Here is a 22,781-nt window from a genome sequence, read left to right as displayed (position 1 = left end):
GAAGCCCTCCTGAATTGGGAAGTAGTCCACCTGGCTTTGCATATGGTCCTCCCATAGCAGGCAGCTGGAAAGATACTGAGCCTGGCTGTGAGTCAAATGGGGATGATCTGCTTGCAGGAACGTGAAATTGTTTAATTTGCAGGCATTCATACAGGTAAGTGCAAAATAATATATTCCTCTCATTAACCAGTCCAACTGAATTTAAACTTGCTATGTCACTTAAATCAATTCATGGAGAAAACAAAAGTGATGTTAGAGGCTGGAGACAGAGAGACAGAATGCACTCACTAAAGATTCATAATAAGCACCAGACCTTTCATACACATTTAAATGCTTGAACTAGATTGAACTGTATCTTGCAGACTTGCAGGCTCCAGACATGGCTTCATGTTTCCAGTCTTGTCTCCAGTAGTTTCAAGTATACCTGCAAAATTAAGAGAACATGAAGACATAGAACTCCTTCCATAATACAAACAGCAGGGGAAAGTCAGCGTGAAAACGAAATACTAGAATGGGTATTAAAATCTCATCAGATGTTAAAAGTATGGGGAAATAAAAAGATCTTCCACTGGTGCCAAACAGGCAATAACTTGCGTATCACTCAAGGCTTATTGGGAAGAGAGTTCCGTAGACCGGGGGGGGGGGGCATCATATTTAGAGACAGATTTAGGAGGGTGTGACCAGTTCAGCTGCACTGGGTGCGGAACCTTGCGGGTGCTGCAACTATGGTTTACAATGAAGCGAGATAGGTAGAGGGGCACCGAATTTTGGCATCACACAGAACACCACTGAAATTTGAGACCGCAAGATTTTTGCCTCTGCCACGGGGAAGGCCTTCTTTATTAATCTGGCGCCAGCTAGCAATCTAGTGTTTTGCCATAGCTGTAGTTCCCAAACAGTCTCCAAAGTCATCCCCACACACAGTACATTGCAGTAGTCTAGCTATGGGAGCGGTTGCTTGAGGAATTCAGTTTGTGAATTCCAGTATGAACCAAGTTGATCTGCACCTCCTGGACTAATGTGCCAATCAGAACTTGATATCCACTGGCATTCGCATTTTTCAAATGTTCCAACACTGCTCTTGGGTTAGAAAAAGGAAACCGAATACATTTAGAACAAAATCCTGCAGCCCCTCTCCACCATCACTATCTTTCTTGCCTTGGGCAAAAGAGATAGTGGAAATGCTGACTCCAGTCAACAATCTGTTGGCTGCTGGTAACCCAGGCTCCCTACCACTTACCTGCTTAAACTGGAACTATAGCCGAAGGCAGGATTTCACAATCTTAAAACATGTCTCACTCCCCTAAAGGTTTTGAGAGGCTCTTTCAAATGCACCCCCACCCCCCAATTCTTTAAGGAGGCCTCTGCTGTTTTCTTATCTACTCTCCTATTCCTGGTGATCAGGATGAGACTGGGATATGTCTGCAGTGTGAGGTTTTAAAGATATAGTGGTCCTGTGGCATTTGATGATCTCCACTATCTCTTCAAGCTGTTACTCGCCTCAGTTTGCCCCATCAGACCAATGTTGTTTTGTGCTTCTTCTTGTAAAGATATTTCAAGACATTTTCTTTTTCTTTTCCACAGTAACTGTGCAGTTTTTACTCATTTGTTTTGCAAGCAAGATTCCTAAGGAGGTGTTTCCATCGAAGAGACGTTTTCTTAGCATCAAACCACAGTTATTCATTCACAGGAAAATTGTGGTTCTTCTCCAAGTAGCATGCCCATTGTTATTTTACTGCTAATACTGTGCAGAATATGATTGTGTAATTGTCACAGGCAGGCGTGTTGCTAACTACTGAAAAGGATTTGGGACACGGTTGCATAAAATATGCTGATTTATATGTATGCATTTATATGTATGCATTTATATGTATACATTTGTATATATGCAAGTTTAGAAGGAAGGAAGGAAAACAAACAAACATTAGCTCTTGCTGTCAAGGTTTTGAGTTATAGGGTGCCAACAGGATTTTCTAGGCCCAGTACTTTGCCTGCAGATTGGACTCTATTCCTCAATGAGTTCTGGGCAGTGGTTGTGGCTTCCCACTGTACATATTTCAATAATAATAATAATAATAATAATAATAATAATAATAATAATAAATGTTATTTGTATCCCGCCCTCCCCAGCCAACACCGGGCTCAGAGCGGCTAACATCATATAAATAAGACAATATGCATAATACAATATACAACATGCAAATAAAATAACATTCAACATTCATTAAAATAATACAGAATAATATTAAATATCAGCATTTCAAAATTAAACAGAAATCCACTCAACAGTTACAATAATTTCTAAACTCCAATCAATAAAACAACAGCAAACCACAGTGCGCAACATAATACAATACAAAATGAGAAGCAGAGACTGGAGAGTGGAGCAAGGCAGATGGAAGGAGGCCTTGCCTGATGAAGTCTCTCCCCTCACAGTTCTTCCTCCAGGCACAGCTTCCTTATGAAGAATCCCAGGGCCAAGGGGTGGGGCAAGGCAGGTGGAAGGAGGCCTTGCCTGATGGAGTCTCTCCCCTCACAACAACCCTAAGAGGTAGGTTAGGCTACAAGGGAGTGACTAGCCCACCATCACACAGTAAGCTTCATGGTCACTCAACAAGCTTCTCTATCACAAGCCCCTCCCCAGTTGCTGCACTGCCTTCGAACAAATAAAGGTAACAGATGGTTGGCATCTTACCAACACTGCACTTTGTGGCATGCTCAGTTGCCCTGTAAGCGAAGTCCGCTTGCTTATTTGTTTGTTTGTTTGTTTGTTTGTTTTAAAGGGGGAGGGGCAACAGATCCAGGACCTGGTGCAAAAAACCCAGGGTTCAGGCCCCTGGACAGTGCCTAATGATAAGTGATACAAATGCTTGCATCGTTTTGTGATCTTTGAGTGCTGTGTTCTCTTACTATAGCATTCTAATGTGCTCATCTCACCCTTTTAGAGAAGTGGTGACTGCCACTCCCTGGGGCAAGGCCCTGCTATTTCAATTTTTGTTTTTTAAATATTTTGGGAGGTAGCCAACTCAGCCATTCCACTGGTGCAAGCACTTTTGGCTACGCAACCAAACTTCCCCTCCCTCCCCTCTCAACCCTGTGCCCTCTAAATCTGCTGCACAGGGTTGGGGAAAACTCCACAACAGATCTAAAAGTGTGGGGGGGGGATTTCTGCTGTGCTTGCACTAGTGAAACTGTTTGGCTGGATACTGCCCATTGCATTTAGTTCTTCGGATGCCAAAAATGTATCTTTCTGATACTGCAGCACACTACTGCCCTGATTTCACTGTAAACAAAAAGCGCTGAAGAGCTAATTCCCTTGCAACGAGATTGCCACAAGGCCATCCATTAGGTGGGAATGGAATATCATGATGGTTGTACCAGACTACATTAGAATACTGTAGAGCACTAGAAGTTTTCTAAGATTCAAAATGCAACAGTAATTAGAAATCTATTTCCCCACAAGTCCAATTACGCCATGAGTGAAGTGATGTTATTCGGAAATGTAATTTTTGTACTTAAATACAAGCAAAGGGTCTTAAAAACCAACAAATCCATTATGCAATAAACTTTTGTGGGTCACAGTCCACATCACCAAGTTTTTCAGAAACGCAACCCATATGAAACGGCTTTCCACTGAATCAGGCCGCTTGTTCATAAGAAGTTGAGGAGGAGCCTTGCTGGATAAAACCAAAAGGCCCAGCCAGTCCAGTATCTTACTACCCACAGTGGCCAACAGGATGCCTATGGGAAACCCACAAGCAAGACATGAGTACATTAACTCTATGGTACTCCAAGATGGGCTGCCTCTTATTCTGGAAGCATCAAATGGCTATCATAACTAGTACACGCCTGTCACGAATTTGTCAATTTGACAAATTGAAAATGAGCAGATCACAGAATCGAGGTGGTATCTGTCTGCGGGTTGGTAAATAACTCAGTTGTGAAATTGCTGGTCTTTTAACAAAAATATGTAATTTGTCTCAAAGACTGGGGACAAATATTGACAAGTGAACAAATGATACCAATCCCCCCCAAAATAAAGTTTATGTGAAAACAATTCCCCTGGAACCTCACATGCTACTCTTTACTATGTTATTAGGGCAGCTGGATTTTACATGCAGTTGTTTGTAGTAATACCCCCATGGCTTAAAACAGGGATTTGAAATGGCCAATCATGGTGCTGGAAGAGACTCTTGAGAGTTCCATGGACTGCACGAAGATCAAACCTATCCATTCTTAAGGAAATCAGCCCTGAGTGCTCACTGGAAGGACAGATCATGAAGCTGAGGCTCCAGTACTTTGGCCACCTCATGAGAAGAGAAGACTCCCTGGAAAAGACCCTGATGTTGGGAAAGATTGAGGGCACATGGAAAAGGGGACGACAGAGGACAAGATGGTTGGACAGTGTTCTTGAAGCTACAAACATGAGCCTGACCAAACTGCAGGAGGCAGTGGAAGACAGGAGTGTCTGGTGTGCTCTGGTCCACAGGGTCACGAAGAGCTGGACACGACTAAACGACTAAACAACAACAAGGCAAAGGGCATCACTGTGATGTGGAGAGGTGGAGGTCAACTAATGCAAAATGAGCAGTGAGTATTTCAGATTGCTTCTGGCCTTGACAGCACAATCTCCCTCCTTCCCTCCCTTGTGTCTGCTTATCCACTGTCCTCATGTCACGTTTGGCATCCATTCTTTGTACTTCCATTTTATCCATGCCACCATTCCCCTTCTCCTCCATTTCAGTTTCTTTCCTGAAGTCTGTTTAAAACAGGAATGGAGAACCTGAGAACAGGAAGCAAAATGTGCCCCTTAGCCTTTCTATTTGACACCCAGGACTCTGCCCAGGCTGTATCATCCACTTGCCCTGTTCCACGCCCTACTTGCTGTTTTTGCCAGAATACAGTTCAATGTATTCTTGAACTGTATTAATGTGTCTTCCTTGCCCAGATGGAGGCTGGAGATATGTAGGCATGTGAGTGGCTGCAAAGAAACCTCTTTGCATGACTGGAATGCAGCTTACTATAGAAAGGTAAGAGTCACATCTATTGCGTCCCCACTTTTGCCTCTGGTCTTGCCCATCACTAACCGGTAAGCCCTGGAAGATTACGCCCAAGGAAATGTGAGCCTTTAGGGTGGAAAAATGTTCCACATCCCTGATCCAAAACACTGCCAGAAGTCCCTGTAAAGTATAAACAGAACTGGATTGAATGCATTTCCTACAATACAGCAAAACAGCCAGCAAAATTATACATACATACATAATTTTATTTGTATGCCGCCTTTCCACAGTTCAAACCATGCTCAAGGCAGGTTGCAACATGAAATATACACAATGGCAACATAATAAATGTAGTCATAATAATTAAACATAAAAAATTGAATAATGTCCACATAAATCACAAGATCTAAAATAAAGATACAAAAAGATACCTCCCCCCCCCCCGTCCCATGTAACAGCCGCCCTAGCCCAATAGTCTGTTCAGCAGCCTCAATTTTGTAGCTTGCATCAGTCAGGACCCCGCCCTTTCCAGCCAAGTGGAAAAAAGGCCTGCAAGGCAGAAGGAGCAGGTCTTCCAGGACTTACAGCCAAAATTATTATGATCTTGTAGCTTCACCAACACTGCTGTCGCTCTGTCTGCATCACTACTGGATCTGACCTGCTCTCTACTGCAGTTCTAAGAACATTTTGTACAACAAATGTAAAAGCCTCCTCGAGACCGTTGAGTTCAAAGAGCGCAAGTATGAAAGGATGTCCTAAACATAGGACCTTGGGGGCAGGGCTTGCATACATCCCCCTGTTCCTGTTGTAAACCTCACATGTTCAGATGAATGCCTGGACATAATAGCCTGCTGGAGCAGGCCAGTGGCCCATCTAGTCCAGCATCCTGTTCTCACAGTGGCCAACCAAGTGCCTGTGGGAAGCCTGCAATCAGAACCAGAGTGCAACAGCGCTCTCCTCTTCTGTGTTTTCCAGCAACTGGTATTTGGAAGAATTACTGCTGCTAGCAATAGAGGTAGAAGCGGAAAAGGGCTTATGCTGAGCCACATTCTGGGTCTCTGTGATTCTCAGAGTTCCAATTCAGCAGCAAAGAGCGGTTTTTCCACAGGGGAAAGCAAATGGATGTGTGGAAGTGATGGTTAAGTCTCAAAAACAGGCAAAATTTTGTAAGTGAGTCTCCACAGTAAAAATAAAAATAGCCAAAGCATTTTCAGAATCGGCTAACAAGTCATCACCAGCCCTAAATGCATTACACCTGGCTTACATATGAGCCTTCAAGAAGAACTACTACAAACAAAGGAAGATTGGCAGATGAAATTGAGGGAATATGCGGAAATGGCAAAACTGACGGGCAAGATCAGAAACCAAGAAGATCAAGTATTTGTTAGAGACTGGAGTAAATTTGTAGTTTACTTAAAAAAAACACCACTGTAAACGGTTAAAATCATTGGTAGCGTTGTAATGACATTTGTAATGTGAAATTGATTATGATAATTAGGGATATACAATAGTTGGATAAAGCAAAAGATGCAGAAAACTTAAACTTTTAATATAAGAACCCATGGGAGGGAGGGGAGGGAGTCCAAAGAGAACCCTGTAATTTAATGTTTGAATTGGTTAAGGTGTATAAAAATGTGAAAATCTAATAAAAAAAAATATTTTTTTTGGGGGGGGGGGAATACATATGAGCCTTCACGTCCTTCAGTGATGAACTGCACAATGTCCAAAGCAGCGGTAAAATCTATGGTGGGACAAACCAAAGCCTTTACAGGTAGAGTGTCTATTCTGTGGACTATATTGGTCAAGGCAACATGCTTCAACCAAAGTCTCAGATTCATAAGAGGCCCTGCAGTTCTCCCTACATTTGGGCCTTCAGAAAACTGCTGTGACAAGTTTTTGGTTTTGGTTTTTTAAAAAGAACTTGGGTGTATCTATATACATTTTTGGATAATTGTTTTTTTCTGTATATTTTAAGAGATTTTGCTTTTATTTAATATATATATTTTACCTTCTGGTCTTAATTGTAAATCAAAAGTGCCCAAGCATCTCCAGTTATCCCCCCCCCCCCAATCTGGGTTCCCATGTGCCCTCCTTTACAGAGGACAAATCTCTATTTGAAGGGCTGTCAGAGGGCAGTCTTCTGATGGAAAGATTCCTCCGTGTGAAGCACCACCAATCCAAGTCCAGTTTAAAGATACAGAGAACCCAAAAAAGCAAAAACAGGTGGAACCTTCAAGCTGTTTCTCAACAGGCAACAGCTGGCAGCAGACTGAGCAGGCACACAGGTCAACTGAATACTGTCTTACCCACTATGGTGAATGAGATGTATTTCTATTTAAATTATGGTAAGATAATGAAAACTTTATTGAGATCTGTGTCCTTGTTTTCTTTTGGTTATGTAGTTCCTCTTCTTTAGTGATGTATAAGTCATCAACCTAACAAGCATAAGCCGAGTACTGCGATACACCATAACATTGCAACAGGTGGCTTGGCAGCAAAGCATACATTGAGCTGGTGGGCATAAAGCAGCAATGAGTGAACGGGGCAAAGTTTAATCTGCAATAGGTGTGTGTGTGTGTGTGTGTGTGTGTATCTGGCAGTGGTGGCAAGGCAGGCCCAATACACCAACACCATACACTAGCTAGGGCAAGCCAATTTAATTTGGCACCTGAGTCAGAAAACTCTACAAACACATCTCAGCAGCCCACATTGAGATCTTGTATTAAGGTTTATAAGAAAGGAGGAATGCTGAGCATGGCCTCCTATTCACTGTAAAACAACAACACACCAGACCCCTCAAATGACAAAGGGAGAAAAAGATTACAAACAAAATGAAGGGTTCAAAATTAATCTGATGAAAAACACTGTCTTTAAAGAGAAATCTATTGTTGCTAACTAGCAAGGTTCATTTCCTGCCAAACAAAATTGTTCTGATTTTCGGTAGGAATTTTTTGGGAGGGCCAGCTGCTTAAGAATTATTCAGACTTGAATTGATGTGCTCCTTGCAAACATCAGGAGTACCTTGGCACCTGGCGACATCATGTGGCCACTTGTGGGAATGCACAAAGTGTTGTCTAGCCATTCCCTTCAGACTCCCCTCTCCCTTCCTTCTCTGATCATAGTACTGTCCTCTTGGCAGGATTGAGCCAAAGGTCACACCTATCAGTGATAGGTGGTGGATAACCATACTCCATTTGTCCTCAGTATCTGGTACCCTGAACATGGAGGTATTGTTTAGCAGTTATGGCCAACAGCCATTGATAGCCTTATCCTTCTTGAATTTACCATCTAAGCCACTGCCTATCACCACATCTTATGGCTAAGAACATAAGAACATCAGGTCTAATCCAGCAACCTGTTAACACAGTGGCCAGCCAGATGCCTATATGCTAAGACACTTATGTTCATCATCATAATATAAAGTAGAAACTCTTCTAAAATGGCAAAGCATTGCTGCAGGATATGGTGTAGGTACATTTGCCCTCCCAGACTGGGACGCAGGTGGCGCTGTGGGTAAAAGCCTCAGCGCCTAGGGCTTGCCGATCGAAAGGTCGGCGGTTCGAATCCCTGCGGCGGGGTGCGCTCCCGTCGTTCGGTCCCAGCGCCTGCCAACCTAGCAGTTCGAAAGCACCCCCGGGTGCAAGTAGATAAATAGGGACCGCTTACCAGCGGGAAGGTAAACAGCGTTTCCGTGTGCGGCTCTGGTTCGCCAGAGCAGCGATGTCACGCTGGCCACGTGACCCGGAAGTGTCTTCGGACAGCGCTGGCCCACGGCCTCTTGAGTGAGATGGGCGCACAACCCTAGAGTCTGGCAAGACTGGCCCGTACGGGCAGGGGTACCTTTACCTTTACCTTTACATTTGCCCTCCCAGACTTTGTGGTACTATTCTGAAAAGTACTAAAGGGAATTTATAAGCAAGTTAAGGATTTTAAAAAGTTTCTTGGATACTGTGAGGGAGAAGGTTACTTAAGCTGCCGAGCCATGTTTCACATACTTCTAATGGTGGTGCTATCAAGTGGGGGAGGGGGCAGTGCCATAGGGAGCAAAAGTTAGCAGTGTTGCCCCCTCACCCTAAAGGCAATTTTTAAAAGGCTTCAAATAGGTTGGTGTTTGAAAATAAGTACAGTGGTACCTCGGGTTAAGTACTTAATTCATTCTGGAGGTCCATTCTTAACCTGAAACTGTTCTTAACCTGAAGCACCACTTTAGCTAATGGGGCCTCCTGCTGCTGCCGCGCCGCTGGAGCACGATTTCTGTTCTCATCCTGAAGCAAAGTTCTTAACCCGAGGTACTATTTCTGGGTTAGCGGAGTCTGTAACCTGAAGCGTCTGTAACCCAAGGTACCACTGTAAGGAGTTGTCCTTTTTCTTTATACTGCCCTGTTAGTTTAAAATTCAAGTACAGGCATTTAAAAAATCACTTTAGTAGTCAGGATATTGTATTGTAAGATGATACTAATGATAACACAACACCATGAAAAGCAGGAAATCAAGGCAGATTAAAGATCTCCAACACACTAACACACTTCTAGCTTCTTGGATGTATACAGCTGACGACACCTCTAATCTGCCCAAGCACTTCCACCCACATAGGCTACGAACTGCAAAGCAAAGCGGGAGACCAGGGTGTGGGGAAGTCTCTGTAAGCAGGCCACCCTCTTGGTTTGCTCTGCCCAATGCCCACCTGCCGGCCCTGCCTAGTGCAGTGTGTCCTAGGTAGGAGACAGTGGTAGCCAGCAAGTTAAAAGGTGGAGTGGCTTATCTGGGCCCTTCTCCCATGGCATGCTGGGCACCCCAATGGTATTTGTAGAAAGGGAGTGCCTGATCTCGCTGGAGCTGCTCCCTGGGCATTTTGGCAAGCAGAGGTGGAGAGGTAAGAGGAAGGGGGCAGCAGTGGCTGTATAAGTGACAAGAAAGGAGGATAGGATGGGAAAAAGAGGAAGGAGGAGAGGTGGGACTGCTTGCTTGCCTGCCTAGCTTTGGGGCCTGCTGCACCTTAGAACAAGGACTGCTGTGCTTTGGCAAGGCTAGGCAAGGTGAAAGGGGCAGGAGAGGATTGGTCTGATAGCTGAAACTGGGCTGGGCTGCAGCCGGTGGCAGACCTACATTTTGGTGGTCCTGAAGCTTGAACTGTTATGGGGGCCTTATGTATGCAACTTCACAAACTCTGATTTGTGGAATTTGTGAAGTCAGGTACACTGGACAAAGCCCTGTGCATTGCACCCTCAAGGAACGATGGTAAGAGTCCGTAGCTTCTGCAGTTTAAAAGCTCCGTGTGTGCGGTCATGCCTCTCAAAATTAAGTAACCGCTGAAGCCTTGAAGAGAGTTGCTTTGTTCTTATTCTCTCAACACAGAAAGACTACTGCCAAAGAGCTGACAACATATACGGCATCCAGAAGGGATGAATCAAACTGAGATACAATCCCACACTGACTCCTGCACTCAGGAGAGATTCCCATGGCTTGTCATGGGAAAGAAGCAGTGAACAGACAGTGGAAAAGTTGTCATGCCAGCAGCACATTAGGAAGCAGAAAACAGATGGAGCGAAAAAAGAAACCACGTTCCTCAGATGAAGAATACTGCCGTCACTGTTTAGAAGTTAGTCTTCCCAGACAGTTCCTAATACACTCAACATTTCTTTCTATTTGCCATAAGAACCTCGTCAATTATCACACAGATTGCCAAACGATTAGTTTGTTTTGTTCAATTAGCTTCTCTACCATTTTGTCTTTGGCAGAGTACATAAGGAAAGTAACCACCAAATTTACCAGTTCTGTGAGAGTTTCTGTGTCTCCTCCTGGATATGCTGAACTCTCCAGCATAATTCCCAAGCAATCTAAGCTGCAGTGTCAAATGGATACACATGATGTGTTCTACAAAGTCCAGATTGTACAAGCCACACTGCTAGCTGCTCCATTAGACACCTACTGTAGGGACCACAGCTTTACATGTACATCCATCAGAATGAAAAGAAAAGGCATCATATTTTGTTTCTACTAATATCAGTCTTCAAGAGAACAAATTCTGAGTGCTAACACCTATCTATCTATCCTTTCCTCTCCCCCTGCCATAAAATCAGCTATACATTACTTCAGAAACTCTTTTCCATCTGTCCCCTGGAAGTTCCCTAAGAATATCCCATTGCCCTTCGATGATGCTGTGCAGAAGTGTACCTAGCCGCTCAGGCACCCAGGGCAGTGCGCACGCCCTGTGCCTGGGGGCAAGGCAAGTCGCCCATGGGGGTGGGGTGAGCTGGGGCAGGGCATGCTGTGAGAAGCCTCCAAAGAGTCTGCCTGCCGCCTCCCCCTCAGCTGTAGGGCGGCTGAGGGGGAAGGCAGCAGGAGGATGCAAACCCCACACTGCCATTTTGGGCAGCACAGAGCCACTGTGTCACTCCCAGGCGTTAAGTACTGCCCCCCGCAGTGTGGCACCCAGTGTGCCCTGCCCCCCAGCCCCTCCCCAGCTATGCCTCTGATGCTGAGTGCTTAACAGCAAAAGATCTCTATTCCTCATCTACCACTCTTGTTTGTAGACCCTATGCAGCACCTCTCAGGACTTAATCAGGAGATGCATCATGGATTCACAAGAAGTATGATTTCATTAGCCTACAGCCAAAAGGCAAAACCACATTGAATATGTCTAGATCTTGCCTTTCCTCCAAGTAGCTAGAAGTGATGTACATGCACCATTTTATCCATACAACAAACTGGGAGCAGGGGTATTTGGGAGCACAAACCCATGCCACACATGTGCATAATATTTGCACAATAATAATAGGAGGAGGAATTCAACATCACACCAAGGGGATTGTTCCAAAGGAGTGATCTCCCCTCTCCTCCTTGCATGCACCGTTGTGGAGGTTCTCCCAACCCCCTAAGAGCCAGCTTTGGGGATTGCACAGGACACGTGCAGAGGGAAGAGGGGGAGAAGCCCCATTGCACAAACAAAGCTGAAGGGGCTTTTTAGTTTTGAAAAAAAAAAGTTGAGTAAAGGGGGATAAGATGGTGTGAGAAAGTGGACAGGGACTTTTTCGCCCTCTCTTACAATACTAGAAACTCAGGACCATCCACTGAAGTTGAATGTTGGAAGATTCCGGACAGACAAAAGAAAGCACTTCTTCACACAGCACATACCCAAACCACTGAATTTGGTCCCACAAGATGTAGTGATAGCAGCCAAATCAGATGGCTTTAAAAGATGATCAGAAAACTTCATGGAAGAAGGCGAAAGATTATACGATCTGAGGTGAAACCAGACTGATCGAAAATATTTATTTATTATTACATTTATAATTCCACCTTTTCTCCAAAGAAATCAAGGTGGCACGCACACTTCCCCCTCCCAACCTCCCTTTTTAACCTTACGACAACCCTGGGAGGGAGGTTAGTCAGAGAGGGAGTGACTGGCCCAAGATCACCCAATGAGCTTCATGGCCGAGTGGGCATTTGAACCCTGGTCCCCAGGTCCTTGTCCAGCACAAGGAACAATACAATAATGATACATGGTTTTCCAAGACAAAGACCAAGGAGAGAAAAATAATAATGTAAGGAACCGCAATAAAATATTTACAAATTTAGATACAGCTGCTATTTTACCAGAAACCGTAAGAGGGCAGTGTAAACAAAGAAATGCCACAAGAAAGAATTTCCAGGGACGTGTAAGTGCTTGGTAGATTGGCTTTCCCGAAAGCTAAGTTAATTTTATGGTTTGCAGGCTTTTAAAAGAAAAGTATGCAATTCCTAGCCAGAATTTCAGGCCTGTTCTACCTCTTGTTTCTCTGGAAATCTGTCTTTGCCAAAATAATTCCTGCCTGTCGGGTGAATCTATGCAGTGTTTCTCAAGTATTATTTTTAACTCTGCTCGCTTCAAAACTTTCACTGCTTTCTAGTTCCTCAGCACTAGTTATCTGTTGCATGGGTGAATATCCATAGATCCTTGTATGTACAGTAGTTATGTATATATAGCTACATGCATGCAACCATCAGCTGCATCCAATGACATGAGAATCAGGACAGTAATCTGACATATGCATTACTGCAGAATATCTCTGAACCTCTTATACAGATACACTCCAGGAAACATTAAGAGCACAGCAGATTGTCCTAAACTTGCTTCTTCCCAAATCACATTTGGTGTCAAGGAGAAGTAAGGATGGGATCATGTACACAAATCCAATAGGATGTTCACTGTCAGAAGGTGATCAGTCTACCTGGGTCTTGGTTAGTGGGGAAAGATCCATGGCATACCCCAGGGACTACCCCAGGGTCCCTCTGAAACTTTGATCCTCCTTCCACTTCTCGCCCCTCCCCAAAAGGCGGACATCTCACAAGTTTGAGAATTATTTCTATAAAGCACCAAATATAATGGGCAGTAGGCACTTTCAGAAGAGAAGTTCCCCTGGCATGCCTGGAGCAGATAAATTAATACCTCTTTGGGCAACAGCAAATGTCTATCTCATGTATGATTCCCGGATGGACGATGGACTACATTTGGTTAGTGCACATACACCAACACAAAGTCATTCCTGTGAAGCCATTTGAACCTATTTTCCTAAGGTTTTCTAAGAGCTTTGCTGAATCTGACCTTTTGTCTGTTCTGAACTGTCTGCCAATCAGTATCACTGGATAACTCCTTTTATTTTTTCCTGAGAACTAACTTCACTTTTTCAATAACACTCGCAATAGTATAAGCCTCTGCCATATCCTTCTTCACTTGCCTCTTTTCTAAACTAAAGAGACCTAGACCCACATATTGTAATCTTTCCTTATATGAGAGTTGCGTCAATTGCTTAATCTCTTGGTTTTCCTCTTTCTGCACCTTCCTAAAGCTACAATTTCCTTTTTGAGGCAAGGCAATGTAAACCACACACAATATTCTAAATCAGGTTTGGGGAGCCTTTTTCTGCCCAAGGCCACATTTGCCTCTTGGCAAGCTTCTGGGGGCCACTTCCCAGTGGTGGGTGGGGACGAAAGCAAAAATGGGAATAGTAATCAGCCTGGCTTATCCATCCTGATAAGCCAGAGGCATTATCCAAGTTCACAGACACATCCCAACCATGCAAAAACACTTGGGGTGTGAAGCAGTGGTGTTGCCTGCAGAGAGTTCCTAAGCCCAGAGAGTGTTCCTAGGGCCAGACAGAGAGGCTAGGAGGGGTGCATTTGGCTCCCAAGCCTGTTAGAAGGCTTTGTCAGCAGCTTTTTGGAAATCCAAGTGTATAATGATTTATACTTTCAGTTCTGTAAGGTTGGTGAGACAGGACTTCCCTAAGTTTACAGGAACCACACTGATTTGTTCTCAGCAAGGCCTTTTCTGTCTTGAACAACTCTACCTTTAGTAATGCTTACTTCCAAGATACCCACTTACCCCAAAAATGAAGAGGTATATACCAAATGCACAAAAAGAAAGGAATAAGCCTCCAGCTGTACAGAAATCCATTAACTGAACCCACTATATTTTGAATACAAATCCTTCCTCAGACACATTCTTAGGCACAATCAGCTTGGGTCTCCCAATTCTGTTTGCCAGGTTTGTGCCCTAAATATATAGATATTGCCTCATTCAAGAAGGAATGCGCTTTAAAATCTTACTTGTGAAATTAATTGTGAGTAACAGCTTTGACTTCCAGGACTAGATAACTATACGGTGGTACCTCGGGTTACAGACGCTTCAGGTTACAGACTCCGCTAACCCAGAAATATTACCTCGGGTTAAGAACTTTGCTTCAGGATGAGAACAGAAATCGAGCAGTGGCGGCGCGGCGGCAGCAGGAGGCCCCATTAGCTAAAGTGGTACCTCAGGTTAAGAACAGTTTCAGGTTAAGAACAGACCTCCAGAACGAATTAAGTTCTTAACCCAAGGTACCACTGTATTTCCCAATGAATTGACACTAACATGTACTAGAATCACTGATCTCCCCTATCCATCAACTGCGCTATTGGCTTTTAACAATATAGTGTGTGATGTCTGCCATGTTAACATTCAAAACAGCCCCATCTCTCCTTGCTTCTAATTAACCCCCCACAATACAACTCTACTCCCATCTTCCAAGAATGTGGAAACCGGGGCATCCTAGAATCCTGCTGTTGGACTCCCAACTCTTTCATCAGCTCCCTGGCTAGTGGAAGATGGAAATTATTGTCCAACAATATCTGGAGGACCACAGGTACCCCATCCCTGTCCTCACTATGTCTGTATGCTTATTCTCTACAATAGCGATAACGGGACTTCTCTATCAAGTCCCTGAAAGTCTCACCAACTACCTCTCTCAGTGTATCCAAGTTATTTACTTTTGCCTCAAAGGGACAAGCCTTTTCCTAATAGCTAGGATCTCAGTGCACTAAGCAAACACTCCACCATACATTTTCTGCCAAACATTGGGTAACCAGTGCTAGGAACCCTGCTAACTTTCTACCAAGTGAATTGTCTTTGGCAAGGTTTAGAAATATTTTTGTTGGTTACAAGATCTCCATTCCCCATGTTTCCTTACTCTGTTGTCAGGCTCTTCCAGAAGTCTAGTTATCTCTTTCATTGTAGCTCTTATCAGGTTTCACCTTTGGACTTTATAAACACTGCAGAAAGGGCTGGCCCAATATATTTTTCCGCCTAAGGACAAGATGGTACATATCCCCATGCCATGTACACAAGCCAACCAGACTAGCAATTGAGTTTTGCTTCAACATTGCAATGAGACAGTGAGCATCTTCTGGGGGCAACAGGTTAGTTTGGGGGCTGGAGGTCTTGTCATACAGCACACACAGGTCTGTCCATCCTCAGCAACTCCTGTGTGAGGCAGCTACCTCATTCTGCCTAAAAGTAAGACTGACCTTGACTACATTCATTTCCTATAAAACCCCAAGAGGAGTCCATCTCCTGCAAGACTTGAGAAATTTGGCTATGGCTAGCTATTTCAGCATCTGTACTAAAAATATTTGTTCTGGTTTCATTTTATTTAAGCGTCAGATGGCCTGGTTTTTACACTGAGAGGTGGAGGGTATATCTGTTTGAAATTAAAGTCAGAGGTCTAATTAGTTCTCTCACACTATTGCCTCAAGTGCCCTCTGCAGAATTCCAATCTGGGGTGAATACTTGGATCTTAGAGCACTATTTGTCTTTGCCCTAGGCTTTCATATTTTACCTTTCAATATTCTTGGCATCTCTATACATCCAAGTTAAAAATAAACATATCCATCATATCTCTCTCTTTCTCTCCAGTTTCTGTTTTCTGTACTCATATATAAGCTAATATTAGTTATTTGTTCAATTGTACCAATGGAATGCATTTCTTGAGAGATTTCACACATGCAGAAAAATAGTCTCACAGTCCTTAGCAATATTACTGAGTATCAAAGCTAAACACATAAGTATAAGTTTTAGGATTGATTTCTCAGATCAAGAAAACTTCCAATCTCATTGACAATACTTTTGCTTCTGTCAACAACTAAAATCTCATTGCCAGTTGTGGTTAGCTTTGATGACTCACCAGATGAATAAAATAAATCTTAGGAGGTAAATAATATCGTTCTTGAGCTCAACAGACTGCTAATCAAATATTGTATTACAATTGATAATGCAATGCACTTGATGTATATTGTTATGGATTTGTGGGTGCCCTGACTCCCACTAGATTCTGGGGTGTTTGGGGTTTAATCAGTGCTTTGAGAACTAAGATGGGTTGACAAATGTTGCATTTAGAAGTGTAAAAATGCAGGCTAACCCTGTTTTTCCCAGAAAAAAGGTATTACCTGGGAGAGAAGCTATTAAATGGAATGAAGGCTGATGACAGCCAGTCATCAGCCCATTGGGGGAGCTATCAATGGGGAGAAGACTGTGATATAGGGAAGGGGGCCCTCCTCCAACTGTATGTGCTAGTGGGCAGAGAAAGAAAAAAAATAGGGTTTCATCCTGGATGATGGAGGCTGAAGAAAAATTGTTTTTGCAAGAGGTTTGAAAAGCAGGGGAGAAGTGAGCGAGAGCTCTTGGCGAGCAGGCTGGGACAAGATGTGAGAAGAGACAGAGATGGCTGTTTGGCTGCCTTTGAATCCAATACTATGCTTCTGTAGGAAGCAAGCCCCCCTCATGTGAATGTTGGAAAACCCTCTACTGTAGACTCAGGTTGTATATACAGTATGTAAAAATAAACAATATATCATAAAGACACTGCAGTCTCCATTGTGCCTAATTTCCAAAGGAAATACAAATCCTGTGTGAGTGCCAAGACCCCTGGAATCACACCACTCAGAGATTGGGGTGGCATGGAACAATATATATCAAACACAGCTTTGATGATAATTAAGCTACTTGGCTTTCTCTTCACATCTGGCAGTCCTACTGCTGTGGGATGCTGAAGAATGCATCAAATTGTTTGCCTCATTGTTGGACCCACCGTTCTCATGCACTCCCTTTCCAGATTCCCAATAGATTTCATGCAAAGCACAGTTTAAGCCGCTGTCTATGGGTAAGATAGCTCCACAATGCCCCATATGCTCCATAAAGTATCAAACCTTCGATCCAGCCACCATTAACCATTGATGGACAATCATGCTGAGTGAGAATAAATAGTAAGGTGTTCATATAGCAGCTAAAGCAGGGAAGAGAGAAATGGCAGAGTATCCATCATAACCTTGAATGTTAATAAATTAGGTTATAGAAGAGGAGAGTCCTACAGATTTCTATGAGTCTGCAGTCAAGACGCCAGATTTATATAGGTCCCTGTTCTGCTGCATCTGCAGAATCCAGAAAGAATTGGGAGTGGTAAGCATGCATGGCATTTTTTTCCATTTGGAATAGAAGCTTATTGCCTCCCTGCATGCTGGCAAAAGAAAAATAAACCTGCCTTTGCATGACTGTTGCATAAGGAGGAGGAGCTGGGTTTTCTCTCAACCTCACAAAGATTACCACTCTCTCTCTCTCTCTCTCTCTCTCTCTCTGTGTGTGTGTGTGTGTGTTATTTATCTACTACACACAAAGAGAAAGAGGTATCTCGCCTCCTCCTTTAAAGCAACATTTGAGCTTTGCCACGCAACATTTTACCAGTGATTAATACTGAGAAAGTCAACATAGAGTTCTTACTTTCTAACATCTGCACATACACTTTTATACTTCATTATTTAAAAGCAAGTTTTAACAAGACAGTCACGAGTCATTCAGGTTTACGTGCCAAACACAAATTTTAGCAACAAAGCCCTTTGGAGTAACTACCATTCCTCCTGGCACCACCTAACATGAAACCTGCAAAGTCAAGCATTCAGTTTGGTTTTAACAGAAGGGTTTGGGTTTTCGGTTTTGTTGTTTTTCTTTGCATTTCTTATATTGGCCCAATAAGTGCAATATATTAACACTCCTTGAGGGACATTGATGGAACCTTCAACTTTGGCCAGCTTCAATCACTACTGAACCTTAACAGAATCTGGCCAAAATAAACACAGATGGAATCTGCTCCTCCTCCCTGCCTCTTACACAATATTATTCTTGGCCCTCCTAAAGCAGGGATCTTTTAAGAGCTGCTCCTAGGAGCTCTGTAAGCAATAATCTGAAAAAAAGGAAATTGCCATTTCTGGCAACAATAAAAACATCTTTTTACCACTAAATAAATTTAAACTGTTTCTCAAGCAAATTACTTTTGAGTAATCCTACAGCAGCCTATTGGAAACTCATATTTAGGGATGTAACACTATACTCAGGTTCTGCAGACTGAGAGGCTTATGATCTTGTGGAAGCCCCCTTGCACTGGCAGGATATGAGATACCCTGCTGGTCTGACAGATATACTAGTGGAACATTCAAAATACATTGATGGAACACTTCACTGGCAGAGCTGTTCCACCTGCGAAGATATGCCACCAGAGTGGCGAAAACAGGGTAAAATTATGTGCAGGACAGAGGTGATGGGGAAAGAATTACACTTGTATCATATTCTGCACCCACCCAAGGCCACAGAAATGCCCCTGTCTAGGCTCCAGTCGGGGAGCTCCTATAAGGAAACTCCCTCTCATTGAGTCCAATAAGGGATATATATATATATATATATGCCCTGACCCTGGTATGACAGAGTATAGAATGTGGTATAAGTCAGGCTTCCCAGTGTTTTCGACTACAGCTTCTATCATCTCTGAGCATTCATTGACTGGCTGGCTGGGAATGATGGGAGTTAGAAGTCCAACAACATCTGGAGAGCACCAAGTTGGAGAAGGCTGGTGTTAACTCATTACCCAATGATAGCATACTACAACCACCAGTATATAAACCCCACTACAACCAGTATATTATAACACTTGGAAATTTGGTAATGGGGAATTAAGAGGGGAAAGCACTTGATACAACAGGAGAGCAATTTGCACCAAAGATGGGTACTTCACAAGACAGTTGCCTCCTGAACACACTTGGAAATTTGCACACATTGCTAACACTTTTCAAGTGGTCCAAGGACAAAAATGTTGGGGAGCTGCTCCTCTAGACCAAGGCTTGCAACACCTGAGCAGACAAAGCTGAGAAGCAGTGAGGCTTTACCAATCTTCTTTTACTAAATACAGGTAAACATAGTAACTGTGCTAATATAAAATAGCATTGCTTGTTACCTTTTCCCCCCCCAGGCTAGGCTCCTACACCTTCAGTTGTTGCTTTACAGGCAGAAATTTCACGTCATCTTTTCTCATCAGGGCCCTGCAGAGGGTAAATGTTTAACCTGTTGAACTCTGCCCATCATGCATATTGTTGTAGGCTTTTGGAGAGGAGGTTAAACTGTAGGCCTGAGTGCCTTCCAATTCCTGAATCCAGCAAGGATTAAAATCTAGCGAAGGATTCAATTGTAGGAATAGCCAGGCCAACTTCTTGGTGAGTTAATGGACCCCTAAGTATGGGTCCTTAGGGCCACAAAGGAAGTGGCTCTGTGCAAGAAGACAAATGGGTGTCTGTCTGTCCATTCCCCTCCCCGGGTCTGGTAGCTAGAACAAAACCAGAGCTGAGGTGTGTGAGTTAGAAGCAAGAATCAGGCTGGGCAGCTGCGAGAATGAGAGAAAAAATACCCTTTTGGGGTGTTAATGCTGTGACACCCTCCACGGTTGGCTCAAGCTGTATACATGTGTAAATAAACCATATATTCTAAAGACACCACAGTCTCCACTGTCTCTCATTCCAAGGAAACCAACCCTGGATATCCAGGGTAAGTGCACTGATCAGAGATTGGGGTGGCATAAAACAAAGTGTTAGAGGAACCCTGACTGAAGAAAAACAAAAACAAGCAGCTTAGTGGTGCTCACCTGGAGGCAAAAGGAGTTGACATGTACAGTCACTGCTTGGATGTACAGTGGTACCTTGGGTTAAGTACTTAATTCATTCCGGAGGTCCATTCTTAACCTGAAACTGTTCTTAACTTGAAGCACCACTTTAGCTAATGGGGCCTCCTGCTGCCGCTGCGCTGCTAGAGCACGATTTCTGTTCTCATCCTGAAGCAAAGTTCTTAACCTGAAGCACTATTTCTGGGTTAGTGGAGTCTGTAACCTGAAGTGTATGTAACCCGAGGTACCATTGTACTGCGATATTGTGGGTGGGGGCTTTAAATGGGTTTCTGAGGTGAAAAGCTGCCTTATTGGGAAATTCGTATTCTAGAGGAGAGGTCTATCTGCTCAGAATGCAAGGAACAGCTCCTCTATTCACCTCGCTATTACCCCCTCTGGGTAAAACAGGGCGCTGAGCGGGGAGGCGGGGGGCATTATTTTGTTTTTATTTTAACAGGCAACGGCCTGAGCAGCGGCAGCAACAAAACAGCCATTCCTCTTTTCGCCAGCACTCCTCTTTTCGTGGCCTCCGGGGCCGCTCCATAAAGGGCTTGGCAAACCCAGTCACCTCGCCTTTCTCTCTCTCTCTCTTTCCCTGCCTCCCTCCCCGCCTCACCCCGCGGGCGGATTGTTCCCTTTGCTCTCCCGCCGCCGGGCTGGGCCGCGCCAGGCCAGGCCTCGAGCCAGCAGCCGCCGAGGGAAGGAAGCGCCTTTTATGGCGCGCGAGGAAGGGCCATGTATGGCGCGCAGGGCAGGAAGCGCCATGTATGGGCAAGGCAGTTCCTGCTTGGAACCAAACGAGGGCTGCTTCCGCTCAGCTTTGGCTCGGCGGCTGGGATCGGATGACGGGGACGGCTCGTCTCGCTGCTCTCGCGGCTCGGAGGCTGGCAAAAGCCGAGTGAGGCGGCTTCCCTCCTGCGCTTGGCTTCCACGGAGGGAGCCAGGCAGCTCCCGCCAAGCAGCGGCGCTCGCTTGCTTGCTTGCTTGCTGGGGGGTTGGCTTCCCAGGCGCGGGAGGCTGCCCGGGAGTGGGGGCTCCTCCGGCGGCGGCTGCTACTACTACCAACATGGCCTACTAGCGTGCTCCTTCTCTCTCCCCCCTCTCTCCCTGCGCCTGGGCCGGCTCCAAGAGTGACGCAAGGCCTTTCCTGTCACTTAATGGTCAGCGCCGAAGCAGGGCTTTAAATTACAAGCAGCTGCTGGCGAACTGAGCCAAAACAGATTCTCCCCCGCTGACTGGCCCCGTCGGGAGAGCGCGCCAGCTTCCAGGGCGCGCAGGAATCCGGTGTCCTCGCGGCGAAAACCGTGTGAACCGACCGAGCCTGGGTTAAAAAAAAGGGGGGAAATAGAAAAAGTCTCCGGATCCATCCATCCCTCGCTGCAGACAGACCGAGTCAGCACCTTCCCCCTCATCCGCTCCCGCTGCGGCCGTCTAATAAAATCCTCCGCTTGGCAGCTGGGAACTCCACGCTTGCCAAGGAAGCGGGGATTCCCAGAGTCGGCTAGGAAGAAACGTGGAGGGCGCGTTTTAAAGGGCGCGCAGCACCCTTTCGACGGTGGGTTGGCGGGGCAGCCGGCTCTGTGCTGCTCGCACTGGGAAGGCTCGCTCCTGGACCCAGAGAGGCGCAAGAGGGGCAGCGCCCACCAAAACGGTGGGCAGCTGGATTGCATTTTAAGTACTGCCGATTATAACCCAGTGCAGATGCCTTAAGTGCCCATCATGTATTGGGGAGGGGGGCTTCCCCCTTTTTTTCTCCGCGCGCGTTTTAGTCGTGGGTCTAATCCTAGTGAGTTATGATGCATCCAGAAAGCTGGGATTTCAGCATAAAAGGAGGTGAGCTCCTGGATACGTCATTTCACATCCCCATTTGCAGCTCTGCCGCAGGTTTGCAGGCTCATAGCAGCCTTCAAAACACACTTGGATTACAAAACCAATATAAAGAGCCCAGCTCTCCTCTCAGCCCCTTTGCAGCCTTGGACCTCCAGAAAGCTCATACCTAGAAGAGTACCCAGATATCCGAGACAGGGGAATTTGGGGGGATCTTCCCACTTTCCAATTCTGTGGTATATAAATGGGTCTCAGCGACTACTGCAGCTAAATGATTTCATTTCTAAAGGTGCCTGCAGTTGAAAACTTGCCTCTTTGTTATACCCTCTGTCCAAGAAACCCATCTCCATAACCCCAGATACGTGGGGCCTGGTTGTGGTGACTCGGTGGTGGGAGAAAGGCATTCTGCACATGCTTCAAGGCACCTTTTCTTTTACATCGCCAAGGCTAAGCAGGCTGCAGGAGCGAGTCCTATTAAGACTAGGAGGAAGGTATAATAGACTGGAAATATGCATTTAGTTGAGATGCCTGCATTGCAGGGGGTTGGACTAGATGGCCCTTGGTGATCCCTTCCAATTTTGTGATTCTATGATCCCGTTGAACCCAAAGACAAGACTCATAAAAGACACAAACTCGCAGCCAAACCGTTGGGTCACAGATAAAAGCCCACTCCCGGAAGGAG

General features: G+C 44.8%; 1 long non-coding RNA gene across 4 annotated transcripts; it reads right to left on the bottom strand.

Moving 5' to 3' along the window:
* Positions 1-111: 111 nt before the first annotated feature.
* LOC310699942 lies at positions 112-21,641 on the bottom strand. Of its 4 annotated transcripts, none has more exons than XR_014522317.1 (3): positions 20,889-21,641; positions 5,088-5,180; positions 112-424 (listed from the first exon to the last, which is right to left on the bottom strand). It is a non-coding gene; the product is annotated as an uncharacterized lncRNA (long non-coding RNA). The 4 variants fall into 4 exon arrangements; XR_014522318.1 differs by lacking the exon at positions 20,889-21,641 and adding an exon at positions 20,652-20,881; XR_014522319.1 differs by lacking the exon at positions 20,889-21,641 and adding an exon at positions 20,255-20,643.
* Between the last annotated feature and the right edge of the window lie 1,140 nt (positions 21,642-22,781).

This window comes from Podarcis liolepis (assembly GCF_965112155.1).
Source record: "Podarcis liolepis genome assembly, chromosome: 2".
Taxonomy (NCBI): Eukaryota; Metazoa; Chordata; class Lepidosauria; order Squamata; family Lacertidae; genus Podarcis; species Podarcis liolepis.
The sequence above is the reverse complement of the archived record's forward strand: the minus strand, read 5'-3'. Positions and strand labels throughout refer to the sequence as shown.